At 42.4% G+C, this 18,579-nt stretch overlaps 1 protein-coding gene across 8 annotated transcripts in view; it reads left to right on the forward strand.

Annotated features, from left to right (window-relative positions):
- The window catches only part of PIMREG (PICALM interacting mitotic regulator), a 79,632-nt gene that overhangs the window by 21,546 nt on the left and 39,507 nt on the right, over window positions 1-18,579 (forward strand). Inside the window, exon 1 of one of the 8 annotated variants that reach the window (XM_043531098.1) lies at window positions 1,532-1,551. The exons of the other annotated variants lie outside the window; for them this stretch is intronic. The gene's annotated coding sequence lies outside the window, so the exon portion shown is untranslated. Of the gene's footprint in view, window positions 1-1,531; window positions 1,552-18,579 lie in introns of those variants that run through there. 8 annotated transcript variants of the gene reach the window in all.

An 18,579-nucleotide genomic window follows, 5' to 3' on the forward strand; every position in this document is an offset into this window, starting at 1 on the left:
GTATTCCTTTGGGACTGGAAAGTACCTATTAGATTTTAAGCACTACTGCAATCTGAAGAATAATATTAATATACAATAATGGGCATCATTTTTCCCTATAGGTGTGTTAACCATTCCTGTATTTACATAAGAGTATGGACCACAAGAAAAAGTTCATTTGAGAATACTTTGGTTAAGTTAAGCAATATAAATGAATAATTATCATATACAGCCTAACATATACACTGTGTATGTATGTACTGGCAACGCATTCTAGCCACAGAGCAGGCGACAGTAATATAAAGGGGATATAATGTTATTTGACTGAGCCTTTCAGACTGTATAAGCATTTCTCTGGGGGAGTCCTTTGCACTTGGCTATGGTTGATCAATCCAAGAAGGTTTATAAGTTCCCTCAAGAAGCCTACCATGTAAAAATTATTCATTGTTTCTCCGATTCAGAAATTCTGCATAGATCTTGTGAATGCTAAGAAACTGACTAGCTGGAACATTACCTTTCAGTGACAGAGTGATAACCAGTGGCATTTGGGAAATTAATCCTGTCTCATACAGAAGTAACAAGAAAATGTGTCTGATAAATAATTTGAAACCTCAGACTTGAGAAGCTAGATTCTGTACTGAATCTAATAGGTTTCACCAAATGAATATAAGCTGGGTCTTAGAGTTGTTCGATGTGCATAGCTTTGAAAATAGGTTGTGTGTGCCCAAGCCAAGACACCTATCACACAGCTTTTAGGTGTATTGTTTCTTTGCTTGTGTAACACACTAGCTAAATTTACTATGTCCCATTTTACTGGCTGGCTCACGTTGAGGATAACTGCTTCCTACTGCTATTAGCTACTGGAGTTATCACTTCAAATGACAGAGGCCTATTTTGTTCTAGGGAAAGTCCTGATTTCAAGGCCAGCTGATAATCCCACGGTGGAGAGGGAAGTCATTAAAAATGTACATTCATTCTTCCTGGTCATGAAGTTTAGGGAATAAATAATAAGAAAACTTTTAAAATCAGCATAAATGGTGACTTTTTTTCCTTCTCAGTAATATAGGGCTCAGTTCTGGAAATACTGATGCCCCCAGCTCCTGTTTAGTCCACGGGAAAGCATGCTCTGCATTTTTCTTGTGCTCTACTCTCCCGTTGGTAGATACAAGTAACTTTCATTGAAATCACTGAAGTCTCCTGAGCTGGGAAAACCAGTCCATGAATCTCCTCAGTTACTGCTACTGAGATTGTAAGCACAGGCATGAATCATCCTTTTGTTCTGTGTTTGTACAACACCTGGGGGCCTGGTTACTTGAACTGTTCATATATCTGTGTATTTTTATATATATATATATATATATGACTTAGCATCTCTTTAGCATTCAGAAGGCGTATACGGAATTTCTGCATATGTGTACATATGACTTTTAATTTGACAGCGTCCCTTTAAAAGCAGTGCTGTAATATGTAATGCAGTTGCCTTTTCAATAAGACTTGCTCAGATTTTCTTTGTCTTTTACTCTCAATTTAGCTCTTACTGAATTGGCAACGTTGGGAACACAGCTTATTGTGGTAAGTTGAATCTGCAAATAAATGGTATCCCTGGCCTAAAATAATTCATCTAAAGTGCAGGGGCAGTCAGTTGTCAAATTGTGTCCAGAGTGGGTTAATCAAGTGTACCAAAGAACAAAGAGCAGCCCCAGAGAAATATTTTTACATCATTAGACTTTTTTCAGTCTGCTTTCAGTGTGTTCATCTAACTACTTCAGGCTGATTATTCACTCATAGTGGCTCATTTTTAGATCGCAAATATTATGTTTTTCCTCCTGAGTTTGTCTTAACAGGTTGCAAACACTTGAAGTTCTCAAGTTTAAAGATGTGCCATTTCACTCCCAGGATGTTTCACTTCACAGACAGTTTGTGTGTGTTTTGTGCCATGATTTGTAATTCTGGGCCAGCTTGCGATGGCCTTACTCACCTTGAGTAGTACCTTACTCCACTAGCAGTCCTATTGCCTTCACTAGGTACTTACTGTTCAGTGTGAGAAAGGGTACCATAGTCTGGCCCACTAGGATTAGCAGGACATACACTTGTTCCCAAACATAACCCGGAAAGATATGAGTAAGAGGTAACAAGGAAGCATCAAATACGTCTTCCCAATGTTTTGGGTGAAACGGTTCTGGGTGTAAGGATTTTAAACTATTGCATAAATGTTGCCAGAAGTGCAACCAACAGAGGGTGAAATTCACTCCTATGTAAAAAGCCAGCATGAGCACTTCTCATTGAAAGTCAATGCGACTAGGTTCCTAAATCACTTGAGTGTGAGCATGCAGGCTTCTCCCTAAAGCAGAGTGGCACAACTCACCCCACCTTCTTGCAGGGTGGTTCTTTGAAGACTGATTGCTGAAAGACCCAAATGGCACCCTTCCCTACAGAGCCTCCTAGCCTGCAAACAGGACCAGGAAGACCCCTGAGAATTTAAAGTGAGAGTTCACAATTTTAACCAGAGTTTTCAGTACAGTACAATTATCATTGATGATAGTTAAGGCTACATTTTTGTCATGGGTATTTTTAGTAAAAGTCATGGACAGGTCAGTGGCAGTAAACAAAAATTCACAGCCCGTGACCTGTCTATGACTTGTACTATATACCCCGACTAAATCTTGGGGGCGGGAGGGGCCGCCCGGGGGCTCCGCAGGCGCTGGAGGTGGAGTTGGCAGGGCTAGTACGCTCCCTACCTGGCTCCACGCCTCCTCGGAAGCAGCGACATTCCTCAGCTCCTAGGCAGAGGTGCTGCCTCGTTCCTGAGCGCCAGCTCCGCAGCTCCCATTGGCCGGAAACTGCAGACAATGGGAGATGCAGGGGCGGTGCCTGCAGGCAGAGGCTGTGCGCAGAGCTGCCTGGCCATGCCTCCGCCTAGGAGCGGAGCGAGGGGTACGTCGATGCTTCTGGGGAGCCCCCCAAGGTAAGTGCCGCCCAGAGCCTGCCTCACCACGACCCGTGCCCCTGCCCCTTTCCACACCCAAACTCCTGAGGGTGGGGGGCAGTGGCCCCAGTGGCCAGTGCAACGGTGGTCACAGAAAGTCACGAATCTGTGATTTCCACGACCTCCGTGACAAATGCGCAGCCTTAATGATAGTACCCAAATTCTGCATAGAAGATCAGGGCCCCAGTGTGCTTGGTGTGGTGCACAAATGGATACAAAGACAATATCTGCCTTGGAGGGCTTGCAAATCCAGGGTACATACTGCAAAAAGAGCAGCCAGAAGACTGTGCTGGGAGAGGGACAAGGATGGGAGCTACTTTAGGAAAACATAGGAGTGGTGCTAGGGAAAAAAAAATTCTGCCCCTTGGGTGTCAAAACCATTATAGCACCAGTTCTGTGCAATCTTGAAACAGCATGAACTTTGCTAATATAAAACACATGTGAACAGAGGATTAACCTGCATAAGTGAGGAGGGAAAGCTAAGTCACTGAAGGCTTGTTTTCTGCTGCCCTCTCCTGGCCCTTTAAAGGAGAGGACATTTTCATGGTCAATGAATGTACTTCCATGTACAGAGAAATATAGAGCAATGTGCGACTTAATCAAGTGCCACAATCTTAGATCACTGAGCGCTGAAACTAGTTCAATGTTAACTAGTTTAGTTAGGCCCTGATTCAGGAACATATTTTTTCTCAGAACAGCACGTAAGCATGTGCTTAATTTTAAGCACATGCTAAAATGCTGTTCTGAATAGTCCTAGACTTAAGCACATACTGAAGTGTTTTCCTGAATCGGGGTCTTAATGCTTGCTGCTATGTCAATGAGCATCACATCGACTTAAGAGACAAGCCACCAGGATTTAAAGTATCTGAATGCCTGGAGTGAAAAACAGCAGACTGGCTGGACCTTTCTAGGGTAGGCAGGTGCTTGTCACTTTCCAAACAGCTCCTGGACTGATATGTTTCTGATGCCATTGTGAAATGCTTGCACTAAAAGAGTTGATTGCATGAGTAATGGAGGAGAAGTAGGAAATCTGACAGAGTGAGGGGAGCCAGGCCATTGCCAGAAATGTGTCCTCCCTGCAGAATTATTTATGGGAATTAAATAACAGCGAATGATTTGGTGCACCCTTCAGTAAGCTGAGTACAGCAGCAAAGAGGATTGCAGTGATCCCTGGCTGATTTTTCTGTATGCACGTTAAACCTGGGATGCTGAACTAATTAGTACCACCCCTTTGCTGTGCATGCAGAGCAGAGTTCTGGCAGAATCCTCCACAGCTGGCATTGAGGTAGGAGGTGTCCGGTGTTTCTGCTTTGCAGGAGCGTGAGTTCTAAATGAGCATGTATTAACAAGGCAGGGCAGGGAATTGGGGGGGCGGAGGAGTGGGTTACAGAGAAGAGAGAGGGAGCCAGAAGCAGAGGTGTGCAAAACTGGTGAAATATCACACCGAAAAGTGTTTTGCCATTTCATTCCAGTTAATTTCATACCCCTCAAATGCTATTTGACAACACTAGTATTTTCATGTTGAAAACACACACACACACACTCTGAAGCTCAGATTTTGAAGCTGGCTCTCACATGATCTAGCTGGGGTGGGCAAACTGCGGCCCACGCGCTGCGTCCAGCCTGTCAGACATTTTAATTTACCCCTCGAACTCCATCTGGGGAGCGGGATTATAGGCTTGCCCCATTCTGCACATGTCGTGGCTCCCAGAAGCAGTGGCATGTCCCCAGTTCAGCTCTTATGCGTAGGGGCAGCTAGGCGGCTCTGCACGCTGCCCCTCTCCAAGTGCTGCCCCTGCAGCTCCCGTTGGCCAAGAACTGCAGACAATGGGAGCTGCAGGGGCGGCACCTGCGGATGGGACAGAGGGTAGAGCCACCTGTCTGGCGCCACACCTTCCCGTAGGAGCCAGAGTGGGGGCATGCTGCTGCTTCTGGGAGCTGCTTGAAGTAAGCGCCGCCCAGAGCCTGCACCCCTGCCCCAGCCCTGATTCACCTCCAAACCCCTCGGTCCCAGCCTGGAGCACGCTCCTGCATCCCAAACCCCTCATCCCCAGCCCCACCCCACAGCGTGCACCCCTAACTGGAGCCCGCATCCCGGCCCACCATACAATTTCCATACTGAGATGTGGTCCCTCGGGCCACAAAGTTTGCCCACTCCTGGACTAGGCCCTTTGTGCTTGGAAATAGGCTTAACCCTAGTGGGCTAAAGGGGCCAAAGGGGGCCGTTCCCCCCCCCCCATAAAATGGACATAGAAAATGCTTAATATTTCTAATCGTTTCACCCTTTCATTGCAAACATTTCATGTGCCCAGAACTTGTGAACTGCATGCCAACCATGGACCTAATTCATCTCCGCAATACTCCAGTTTTAATTAAACTAGTGGTTATTACCAGCATAAAACTGGAGTGTCAGAGTGGCGAATCAGGCTTCATGAGTGCCAAACAAAGAGTCAACTAAAATGTGACAACCACCCAAATTCCCATACTCCTTTGTAGCAGTATGGGGAAGCACAGACCTCCATCCTGCCTCTGCATTGTGCAGATAATGAAGAAATAATTACAGAGGGCCAAATCTGGCTTATCTTGCACAGGTGCAGTAGTCCCAATGAAATCTATTTGAGTAAGGGGAGTAGGATTTGGCTCAATATTGTTACCACAAGACACTGTTTCCAGGAATTCTGCCTCATCATCAGCAGGTGATCAGTTAATAATGCTTGCAAAGATTAATGTCCTAAAAGGTTCCCTTCCTGGGAAATTGAACTTTGTTCCTGACCAAGATTTTGGAACAACTGAAGCAGAGGTCCCAGCCAAGGAAGAAAGTTGAAGCCAATAGTTTCAAAAGTAACCCTTAAAAGTATGCCTGCATTTTTTTGCATTCTGGTTCTTGCATGTACAAGAGTGCAGTTGTGTATGAAAAACAGCAGGCAGAGGACTCACTACCCAGATTCACGTGCATAATTACAATTCACAGATTTTATGCACAAAAACCTGTAGATACAATTTTTAAATAATGGGTTGAAGTCCATTTGAAAACTGAAGCATTGGTTCATTGTGGACCGCCTCTATAATGGATATGTTCAGTTGGAACTGCAAGTGTTACAGTATGGGCAAGATTCTTAGATGGTGTAAATTGGCCTAATTGAGTTTAATAGAGCTACATTGCTTTACAACCATGGAGAGTCTGGCCCTAGATCTTTTAATATTGTAACTAAGCTATGGTCAGCGAGGACTTTACAACTGAGACTATGCTGCACACAGACATGGGCTACTTGAGCTAATCTCTGTTAGCAAGAGAGGTCCTGTGAAATAGAGCTGAGCAGTTCTCGTTCCATCCAACGGAGGACAGTGGTACATCTGCTGCACACGAACCTGTTCGTTACACTGTATGCAGGTTTAGAATCAGTCATCCAAATATGAACATTTATCTTCAGGTTGTTTCCATGGCACATATTCCTTCTTTTATTTTTGACATTTCATGAAAAGTTTGAGCACTGAAAATGAACACAGTAATATAAATTATTTATGGGTAGTTTATTTTCAACACAACACTTGATATAGCATAAAATGTTAAGGGCTCTTTTGGGTTTTGGTTAATTTACATAACAAACTACTGTCTTTGACTATTGAACAAATTGCTGTCTTTCTAGTGCAATAAATAAATGAAAGTCACCACCAAATTGTTTACTAACACATTTAAACATCTGCTAATTAATAAAAGATACCAGAAATACCATAGTTTCTTGTACACAAATATTTTAACATGAAATCATTTACTAAGGATAAATTAAAAGTATGCTTGAAGCATGAACCACTTAAACCTTCTGTTGCCATCTATTAATGAAGCCTATGTTTGTATCTGGATTTTTCATCTTCATTCTTTTCTTGAATGCTGCTCTCAGGGATTCTCAGTTCCTTTTACTCTTCTTGGCTCATGCCAGCATCCAGCTCAATGTCTTTCTGAAGATGTACTTTTCCTTTGACATCCATCTACACCTATCAGCAGGCTTTGACCTGAATGTAATATGCTTTTCACACGACCTAGATGAGAGGACATACAGCTGCGAGAGAACCTTTCAAAAATATATGGGAAATAAACTTTCTCAGATACATGGGGCAGACCGTGAGCTGATGTGATCTGTGTTAGCTCCCTTAAAGTCAATGGAGCAATGACAACTTATGTGAACTGAGGATCTGCCCCCATAGTTCTAGGAACAAATGTAATCATGAGAGGCCTATATATCAACCTTAATGTTGATGATACAGTTACTTGCATAGATTGGCAAGAAACTAAATGGGACCTTGGGAAGTCTGTCTTCTGCAGCTTATCCGCTAGTTGCACTCATCATTTGGGACAAAAGCTGACATGAATTTTTTCATTGAAAAATGCCAAGATCGAACCATGGGGAGAAACCACCATTAGTCTGTATGTATGTACGTGCATGCAAATTGTGGGACATGTAGATTGGCAAAGTACCAATTAGTAGAGCTGGTTAGAAATTTTCTGTTGAAATGATTTTCTGACAGAAAACTAACTTTCTGCAAAATTGAAATTTTCGCCCTGATTTTGCTGAAGAATTGTTTGATTTTTTTTTTCTATTAGAAAATTGTTCTCAGCTCCACAGCTCCCCCACTGCTTGGCAGCCCAACCGGCAGACTGCTTCTCGCCTCTTGGCAGCCTGCGTGCCCTGGGAAACTCCACTCTCAGGTTTCCCAAGCAGCCCATCTCCCCATCTGATGGGCTGCGAGAGCTCTGGGCAGCTCAGGAAGCCTCGAAAGTGTTTTAAAACAATCTAAGCAAAATGTTTCAATTTTTTTTAATGAAATTTCAGAATTCCCAAATTTCAACTTTTTTTTTTTTTTCATTCTGGTTCTGAATAATGAGTTTGTTTTTGTTGAAATTTTGGAATATCCCGTGGAACAGGAATTCCAGTGTCCAACCAGTTTCACCAGTTACTGAGATTATACTAAAGGTAGCCCACAGTGAGAAGCATTCAAAATCCTTCCTTGGGGAACTAATCATACTTAGGTAAAAGTGTAGCTCCTTTGAGGGTTTTGTTGTTCCAAATATAACACCAAGTTCTACCTTGTACTATTTATCTAGTTTCTTTGTCCCTTTCTATGGAGCTGTTTAAAGAATAAAAGTGTATAGGGATGCTCCAACTACAGTTTTAAAAATTAAATACATAAGGAACAGTGAAAGCAGAAGGTGGGTCACAGAGAAAAACATCTTAACATGGATTTATTTTGATGCATGAAAAGTTCATGCTGTCACTAGGGAAGTGGAATGAAAGCTCAGGCTTCTGAAGAATTAAATCTGTTTACCGTGTACTTCTGTTGCCCATATTATATGTGTTTTAATATTGTCCACAATATTAAAGCATAAAATCTCCATGCAGGGCCAACAGCTTGATATTATTCATTTGCGTTTAATGCCCTGGCAAATTTATTTGCGTGCCTTCATATATATTTCTATTTGTTTATGACAAAAAAGTAAATGTTTAAATAATAATATATTTGCCCTGCATCCGGTTTTTAGTGCAGTTTATTGCTTCTGCAATGAAATATTCAGTATGGGATTCATTTTTATGTGTTATGAGGTGTATTTACACATATCCGCTTTGTATTGCAAGAAACAATTTGCAGGCTTTTCAGTTAAAAATCCTATTTTGCCACATTTCATTACGCTCTCCAAACAGGAAATACACGCCTGGAGGTTTTGATAAATAAGAAAGGGAGGGGGTTATATGTATTTTCATCATGTATGAATGATCAAGAAAAAAGTCAGTTAAATAAGTCTGATTTGTGTTTTTATTATATATATATATATATATATATATGAATGAGAGAGAGAGATTGTGACTTCAAAACTGTGCAGTCTCTGTGATGTGAACTTCCACTTCAACTTCAGTCAACACACCTAACCGAGAAAGTCAGGTGAATGGGATTTAGTGCACTACCAATCTGTTTTCCAAAGGCACTAGAATATGGTGATTCAGACCATTTGTTTCATCCACTCTGGCCCTCTGCTAACCCCTTATGTAACCAATTTCTGAATATCTGTGATGGAGAATCTTTGGCCTACTTGACAAGCACCTGGCTAGACCAGACTTTGGTCTACTTGGCATGTAAGACCATCTAAATAAGCAAGCCCAGTGCCCAATTACTCAAACATCCCTTTCTGAAAGGTGTCTTTTTCTGGACAACGGATGCTATTAACACTCGCTATAAGTATGAGGAACAGAAGACTTCGGTCCCTACTGTAGGCATCACCATTACTCACTGAAATTCTGCACTGGTACCTCAGAACAGCAGTGAGCTGAGATACAGAATACCTAGCTGATTACAGTTAGTGTTATAAGGAAAGACAAAACTCTGTTCATTGAGGCTTGGGGAATTCTAAGAACCAGATGAAGAAAGCAGAGGAAATTGCATGGCTTTTGAAATGACCATTTAGAGTGCACTCGACTACCAGTAAGGCTTCTACTCCAATAAAACAGTGAAACTTTATATTAATGTTGTTTTTTCCCCAGATTAAAGACCAGAGCATTTTGCAAAAAATACCATCAATTCTTCTCTGCTGATATTCCCTTTGCATTACCCCCTGGCAGCACAGCTAGGCTTTTCACTCAAAAGTCTGATTTATCATAGGTAGATTGCTATGGCATGGATAATTCCAGTGGTATTTAGTTATTAGGATTTCTTGACTGTTGCAGATGTCTGCTTTTTACTATTCCAGAGCTGGTGCTTTTGCAAGTGGTTTTAACAGCTAGCTTGGCGTTTATTTAAAGACTGAAGAAAGAACTTTTTGGCTGGCTCTGAGCAAAAAGGTTGGAATGTGGTAGAAGTTGAATGCAGCATTCAGACTCCAGCTATCTGAATTGATTTTAATGTTGAGACTCCTGTTTTGTAACAATGACTCTTATACAAAAGCATGCTTAACAGACATGCCAAACCCATGGGGAAAAAATGCAGAAATTGGGCTTGTTTTTGGCATAATTGGCTTGTGAATTGCTTGTTGGCTAGTTTTTGGCTTGCAGCTTGTTGCGTCGTCGTCCTTTTTTTTTTTTTTTTTTTTTTTTTTTATCGGTGCTCAGCAAGCAGGGGCAAAGGGCAAATGCGGGCAAGGGTGGGAGAGAGTCAGGGGTGCACAGTGGGCCCACCACAGTCCCAGACTGCATGCCAGGGGGATCTAGTCACATAGAGTGTTGGGGTTCTTAGGGATTGGCTTGTTTTGGCCTTGTTTTGAAATGGGAGTAGCTTGATTTTTGGCTTATTGTGAAAGTCGGGGTGCCTGTTTACCGTGTGAAAGTTGACAACTGGGATGCTTAAGTCCCCCTTTTAGTTTCTTCAGACTTCCTAAATAATGTGGTCTAGCTTTTTAAACAAGTTAGGAACATCCCTGCAAATGTAAAATGCATATGCGATTGAGTGCCTGATGTGTGCACAACATTAATTATTGCTTGCCCAAATCAGGTAATGGCACATGTAAATTAGCCTAATTATCTGTCTGTATGCACAAGTGATGTAATGACATGTACAAATTGGGTGTGCAATTACACATTTAGTTGGTTTAATAATCTGGCTTTCTATCCATAATGCTCCTGACAACATCTACATTTGATGTTTTTATCTTCAAATACGACATACTGTGCTATTTTGTAGTATTGCTTTATGCTGTTTGAGGCCTACCTCAGGGGCTGATGAGTACAAAGCCTCATGGCTGCTCAAAGTTGTGCCAACTTGTAACAGCTCCTAAAGGGCCAGTAGGACAACCAAAGATTGGGCAGATCCACTGGTTCCTCAACCATACCCTCTTTTTCCACCTACCACATCTCCTAAGCTGGAGGTTGATAGGTATATATGCTTAGGAGCTTAGACAGGTGCTGAGACCCCCCTGACCAAAGGAATCCTCAGGAGCACAGGTCTACTGGAGCAGACAAAGTGGTTAAAAATGGAGACCCTGATATGGCCAATGCTTTGTAAAGCCTTGAGTAGCCCTTCAGGAAGAAAGTCTCTATTAGGACTGGTTGAAAAATTTCCATCAAAACTGAATTTCAGTGGGAAATTTGGGTTTTCGATGAAATAAAATCTTTCACGAGAGGTCTCTGCTTTCTGTGGAAATTTTGGGTTTGTTTGTTTTTTAAGCTAAATATTTCAGCCAAAAACTGAAAGATTTGGGTCGAAAACAGAGTTCTCAGCCAAAACCTTTTAAAATTCTTGAAGTGGTGAAAATTTCTGCAAGGAGAACACATTTCAGACCAGTTCTAGCTGTTGTATAAAATAGGGGTTTGCCATCTATCTTCACTTTAAGAGTTAGTGTGAAAGGTAGAGTTTCCTTTGCTGTTCACACAGGTACTCCGAATCAGTTATGTTAATCATTATCAGTACTATAATAGCATCCAGAGGCCATAATTGAGATTGGTATCCCATAGTGCTAAGCAACATACAAATACTGGAGAGAGTCCCTGTTCCCAAAATTTCTTACAGTCTAAGGGTACGTCTACATTGGGAGAAATAAAGATCCACAGCAGCGAGACTCAGAGCCCAGGTCAACTGACTGGGGCTCATGCGATGGGGCTAAAAATAGCAGTGCAGACATGCCCACTTGGGCTGGAGCCTGGACTCTGAAACCTGGCAGTGCAGAAGAGTCTTAGAACCCGGGCTTCAGCCCAGGCAGGAACCTCTACACGGCTATTTTTAGCCATGTACTGCAAGCCCAAGTCAGTTGACCCAGGGTGTGAGAGTTGCTGCTGAAGGGTTTTTTGTTTTGTTTTTTTCAGTGTAGTCATACCCTAAATGGACAAGACAGACAAAGAGTGGGAGAGGAAATAAAGATGCAAAGTGACTTGCTCAAGCTCACCTAGCAGAACCAGGAACAGAATCCAGGGCTCTATCCACTAGCTCACACTGCCACCCTATGATAGGGAGTAGTATATTAGCCAGGTCAAAGTTGTGCCTGTGGATCTTTCCATTTTGGAAAGCAGCACAGGGCTTTTGAAGCAATCGGCTGCAAACCTAAATGCTAGAGAAATAAGCTCTGAGGTTTTTTAAAAAGAAACGTAATAGCTCTTTGGAAAGAAAAGGTGCAGACGAATTCCAGAAGCTTTACATATAATTGAGGTTTTGTATGTAAGCCATCGCTCATAGAACCGCAGTAAACCAAGGGAAACATGAGAAACTGAGAGGGAGCCAGGAGACATTTTTATATAAATTATCTGAGGGTTTAATGGTGATCAAAATGAATGGCACCTAAATTTTCTTGTTTCTCTTTTAAATAAAAGAAGCATATGGCAGCGCTAAGCTGCTATATTGAAAATAGGACTTGGGTGGAATGATTGCGAGAAACTAATGATTTGTAGATCAGCTAACTGTAATGGTTCGAGCAGATCTACACCATTACTTTCAACAGAATAAAGCAAAAGGCATCTGGAGTTACCAGCAATCTGGAGCGTGCCGCATCTCTTTAACAAATGCAAAGCAAAAAGTGGGAGCAGTGTCAGATGACTGAGTGAGTGTGTGTGTGTGTGTGTGTGTGTAATATAGGTCCTCTATGCAATGCCTTGTACATGTGCCACTGGTAGAATAACAGCTGACCATATTGCTGCTTTAGGCATCAACAGCTGTCAGCATGTTTCTTTTTAAAAATTAAAAAGGAATAATGATGCTCCTGAAATAGCATTTTTGGGTGTGGGGAGATGGTTTGGCTTCAGCCAGCTCAGTGGCCAGGCTGAAAGTGTGTTTCAACTGACTCCAGCTAACACCCAACAAACAATACACCACTTTGTCTAGCTAAAGTCAGCACCATTAAGTTCAGCAACCTAGCTATGGTACTTTCTGTGGCCCCCCATCACGTTCTATCTGGGCGGTTCACAGTCAGGGTATTATCTTCACAACACCTTGGTGAGGCAGGGCAGTGCTATTACCCTCACTTACAGAGGGGGAAGTGAGGCTTAGAGAGGCTAAGTGACCTGCCCAAGGTTCACACTACACATCTGCCACAGGGTGGAGACTTGAACCCAGTTTCCCAAGTCGTAGTCTAATGCCATAACCACTGGACCATCCTTCCCCACATTCTAAAACCCCATATGCTAGAAAATCTGGAAATGAATAGGCCAATGATCCAACCATTTCCCTACCACCGTGTAATCCTTTATCACTTAGTATCGTCCCCCCTCCCGATTTACACTGCCCACCCACATTTAACATTGCTTCCCAGTAATATTCACAACAAAAGTATATAAAGGTCAAAATAATAATTTCCTCAGCAACGATATAAAAAGGGAAGGTGGAATCATGTGAGTCTTTACAGAACGAGCAGGAAGATGCATCTCAAAGAATGTCTCAAACCTATGAGACATTATAAATAACATATGGTGTGTAAGCCTTACCTGTTACTGCTTTTTCTTTCCCAAAAGACTAGGCCTGTGTGAAGGAAGGAAACGTACCATGAATACATTGACACTTTATGCATGTGATCTTAACTTTACACACTGTGAATAGTCCCGTTTCCTTCAATGCTTAGAGTTAGGTACGTGCTTGCGTGCTTTGCTTTTCTACGCTGTGGGCCCTAAAGTGTTCATTTTAGCTCTAGAGATATTACAGCTATACCAGAATTCCCCACTTGAAGTATATGGAATATTGCTGGAACCTGGAATGTCTCTAGAGCCAAAATAACCTTTTTAACTGCACCAACTGTACCTACTGATAGCCATTTATGTAGCTTCCCAGAAACTCAACTACTAACTAGACTCATAAATTACTAGGTGATAGGAAAGTTCACAGGCATCATGTTCTCATTTTGGCAATCTGAGCGAGAGAGTCACTGACAAGGCCACAGTTTGCCAGTTCTGCATTCTAATCTTTGGGGTTATGAGATGACTTCAAGCATGTTATTTCCAGTCTCTACCTCCACAGGGGAACAGGCTGGAGGAGAGACCAGTACAGATCGCTAAGAGAATTTTCCAACAAAAAGCCCTGCAGAACTAATACCAGAGAAAGCTCAGCTCAGCCCAGCTATAAACAGTGCTGTCAACCTTTTAGAAGTAAGGCTTTTTCCTCAAGTAGCCGTGCTTGGCGATTTGTGAAGATGAGAGGTCTGCTGTTTCTTTAATCTAAACAAGGAAGCGAGGCAAGAGGTAGAGCTGGGTGAGGTGAATCTAAGCAGAAGTTTTGCAGTCAAGCGGAAAGAGACAGAGGAAAGAGTAGCTGCGGGAACAACACTGTTTGCCTTGTTCTAATATGGTTCTTTGTTCAGTGTTAAAGGAAGCAAAGTTCTCTTTAATACTTTACCATTGCAGGTTGGGGCTTTAATTTTTTCCTTCATTGTTTTTTTTTTTTTTTTTTTTTTTTTTTAAATAACCTATGGTGTGTATGTAAGATTATTGTAGGCAGGGCTGGGAGCACCACCTTTTATTGAGGTTGGCCATTTAAGACGTTGTTTTCAGCTGCTTATAACTTTGCAAACTTTTAACCATTTGGGCTGAAATTTTCCATGTTAGGTCTCTGGCTCAGGTGTGTGTGTGTGTGGGGAGGGGGGGTTGGGGTTGGGGTTGGGGTTTTTTTGTTTTTGTTTTTTGGGGTTTGTTTGTTGTTGTGGTTTTTTTTTTTTTTTTTTTGAAAATTTTCAGTCAAAAAGGTTCGGCCATGTCCAAGATGGAGGCTAGAGAAAAATAGACTGTTTAGCCCATGTTCAATTCTGGTGACCTTTTCTTTGAGACGTTCTAGTGCCAAAGTACAGAGATGCAGGGATATAAAATTTTGCAGGAGGTGGCTTTTTCATCTCGGGGATGTGCCTTTTTCCATCACTGTGAAAGTATGCCCAAATTCAGTCAAATGTTAAGCCTTTGAAAAAAATCACTCTTTCGCATGCTCCAGCTGGGGCTGAAGAGGGCTGAGGAGGACTTTTTCTGCAATTGCAGTTCCTGGCTGTGTAAGCTCTGCATCCAGGCACCAGGACTGAGATCAGGGAGCTGTGATGCAGAGACCTGGGAAAGGCTGGGCAAAGAAATTGGAAAAGGATCCAGGGGAAGGGAGCACACTGGGATTGGACAAGGAGCCTGGGCAGAGACAGGGGAAGGGAGCCTGGGATTGGAAGCCAGTGGAGATGGGATCTAGAGGTATAGTGTGACAGGAAGCTAGTGCGGGTGGAGAGAGAGGTTGCACAAGGTGACAGGCGGAGAACTGGGAATGGCTGAGCAAGGAGACTGGGGACTAGGAGCTGGGGCAGGAGGACTGTGACTGGGAGTTGTGGAGGGGAGACTTAGACTGACTGGGCAAGGAGACGGGAACTGAGATGAGAAGCCTGAGGAATGGAGAGTGGGATTGGTTAGATGAGGGGTCGGGGTGGGAAGACCTAGGAAGAGTGGGACAGCTTAGAGGGGAAGGGTCAAGATTGGGGAAAATGGGCAGAAGAGTCTCTGCCCCTAGAGCGCTCTTCTCCTCCAGAGCCTGGAGTGGAAACCAAGATTAACCAAGTCTCACCATTCCTCTGCTTTCAGCAAATGTCTGGGGAACCCACTGGCAAAGTATCTGCTCCCCCTCTAGTGCCGTTCTGCACTGAGGATACACTTGTCACTAAGGGAGCACCATCATTTCTGTGCACTGAATGAGGCAGAGGTCCTGTGGGGAAAAACAGTGTGTGATCATGTAATTAGAAACTGTATAATAATGCTTACAGAAAAGAGGACTGAATTAAGGTTGTACGGTGATGGGCAACCTTAATTTTGTCATTTCCTAACTTCTGAGTGCTTGATTTTGCAACCTTAATAATGCTCTTTAACATAAGTTTATGGATATTACAGATATAATGGGGAAAATAGGTCAAATTTGCCAACCTTGACAGTTTTCCTTTAAATAGGAGAAGATTTTAATTTGACAGGAGACTCTCTATAGCTAACTTTTTTCCTTTCCCTGAAATCTGAGATCCCTTTAACCTCGGCCTTAAATAATTATCTCTATTAAATTCTGAGCTCTTTTCCCATTATCTATAACTTCTTCCTATTTTTAATATCGCAACTGCGTCATCTCTAAAAAAAGAAAAAAATGAATAATATTGTTTTGGGAAATATAATATATATCTGATCCGCTCTGTGGGTGAGATCTTCATAGCAGCATGGGGAACTGAGAAACATGCATAGATGGTATATGTCTCCATGCCCTGGCATGCTCTGAAAATCTCAACCCATTTGATTATGAAGGCAACCAAAGACTCCAGTACTCTGAAAAGATGAACTGGACTGCAGAGGCAACAGAGCTAAAGGCTTAAAAGACATCACATAAAAATAATCGTAAGGCTTTTTTGTACTTAACAGATCTTTACAATGTCAAGATTTTGTTCAATAAACATGTTGCAGACATTTAGGGAAAATGCAATGGACAGTGTCAACCCTACAGAGTATCTGGAAGGGATGGGGTTAACACGGTAAAGGACTTTACATGTGTTTGCTCTCACTGTAGAGAGCCAGTTGCCTTGCCTTGCAGAGCAAATGGGACTCTGAAAAGGGAGACGCTGTGGTAAAGCACTCTTTGACATTTAGGTGCGAGTGTCGAATGAACACATTTTCTAAGAGAAGAAAGAGAAATGTTTTCGTGTAATTGGAGGAGAGTGGGTTAGAGCTGGTGGGGTTTAAAATATCCCAGAAAACTGGAGTCCCAGTGAGCTGAAATCCCAGAATGTTTCATTGTCCTCCATTGTAGAGCTTGTTGTTACTGCAGGCCGTCCTGGCTGAATCCTATTAATGTGTGGGTTAGCTGTGAAGTTAGTCAGAGGTACAGCTTTTTCAGTGATCTTTAAAGCTACAGGCAGGAGTAGATGAGTTGTAATTACCTGAATCTATTGTCAAGCCACCTTCAAGTATGAGTGTAATTCTAGAATTCCTCTGCTGGAGAACAAGCCCACTGGTGGGGAGATAGAGTTATGTATGAGGTTTGTGTGGAAATGGGATTATAAAAACAGCAGTAAATTTTTGCAATTTCCATCAATTCAGTTAAGTCCAATGGCATGTCATGGTGGGGAAAAAAAAAAAGCAAGCTGCTGAGACATTAAACCAGAGGCTGTAGCTAGCGGAAGCTACTTATTTCATCATTCACCAGCTGCAGAATTTTGCCGTAAATTCAGGTGTGGAACATGGTGAAGCAGGGATGCTGTAACAATTTGTATAGTGGGAGGTACTGAGAGTCATTGAACCAAACTGTAAATCCTGTATATGATGGAAACCACTTCAAGGCAGGGGTGTGTGGCAGCACCCCTAGTTCCAGCACCAGTGTGGTGGGAAGGGGGATGATCTATTGGAGTTAATAACAAAACTCCCACTGGGTGCAGAATGGGAGAATACGTGTCCCATAATTGCACAAGGCGTTGTCTAATGACTACATGAATCTAAATAAACACAGTCTTCTGTCTCAATGGCATGACATGTAGGAAGGGGCAGAATCTACATTAATAGGCATTTCTTTAATAATCCACACACTATTTTGTACCCTTGATATGACACACCTCCTCCCCCACCCCCCAAGGGGTCAACAAAATATCAAGTGGCATTTAAACATTGCTAGAGGCAGGGAAAGGTCTCATGCCTTGGAACTGACCAAAGATCATGCAGGAGAAGAGTTACATTATAATAGAATAAACAAAAGTAGCTCATTGTGACCGGATGACTGATCCCTGAGTACTTCTAGGTTTCTCTGCAAAGGGGGACATAAAAGAAAGTGAATGAACTTGCTGGTAACAGCACAATGATGTGCTAGGAGCCCTGTGTTGAAATTCTACTACCAAACTGGAGTAAAGATTGAGATGATTTCCCTCGTTCTGAGGGAGTTCAGCCTATCTTTACCTGCCAAAAATGACTCATCCTTGAGGCTCTTAAACTTTTTTTTAAAGAGCAAATTGCCTATTTAATAGAATAAATTACACTAAACAGCAAGGAATTTTCCCAAGAAAGTATTCCTCTATTGCACAAGTTGAAGGACTGTGCCATACTATCAATATATTTAAGATGCTTGCCAGGAACAAGAAATAAACATTTTTAATGAAATGGGGTGGGTGGGGGGGTGTGTGTGTGTGTATATATATATATATAATATGTAAAATCTAAATAAACCCAGTCTTCTGTCTCAATGGCATGACATGTAGGAAGGGGCAGAATCTACATTAATAGGCATTTCTTTAATAATCCACACACTATTTTGTACACTTGGTATGACACACCTTTCCCCCCACCCCTCCCACCCCCAAGGAGTCAGACTTTGGAAATAATAACTTGGACAAAACAGAAGTGACAAATCTTTCCTAAAACCCAACACATTATCACAAAGGCAATCCGGCTTACCCCTCCCACGTGTGTGTATGAGGCCTGAAATGCAAAGGAGCTGTCATAGACTGGCCATGCTATGAGAATCCAGAGCCATGTGCTTCAGAATACTAGTCTACGGTAACACCCTCTGGCAGTTCTTAGGCAGGATTGGGGCATGACTAATGCATCTGTGAACCATATGGCTGCTGACCAAGCCCACATATAGGGAGTGCTGCAGAAGCAGCTATTTGGTACCCTGGACTGAAATTAAGGAAGGGAAAATTCCAACCTTTCCTCCACCTCACCCCCAATAACTCCCCCATG

This window comes from Chelonia mydas, chromosome 17 (assembly GCF_015237465.2).
Source record: "Chelonia mydas isolate rCheMyd1 chromosome 17, rCheMyd1.pri.v2, whole genome shotgun sequence".
Taxonomy (NCBI): domain Eukaryota; kingdom Metazoa; phylum Chordata; order Testudines; family Cheloniidae; genus Chelonia; species Chelonia mydas.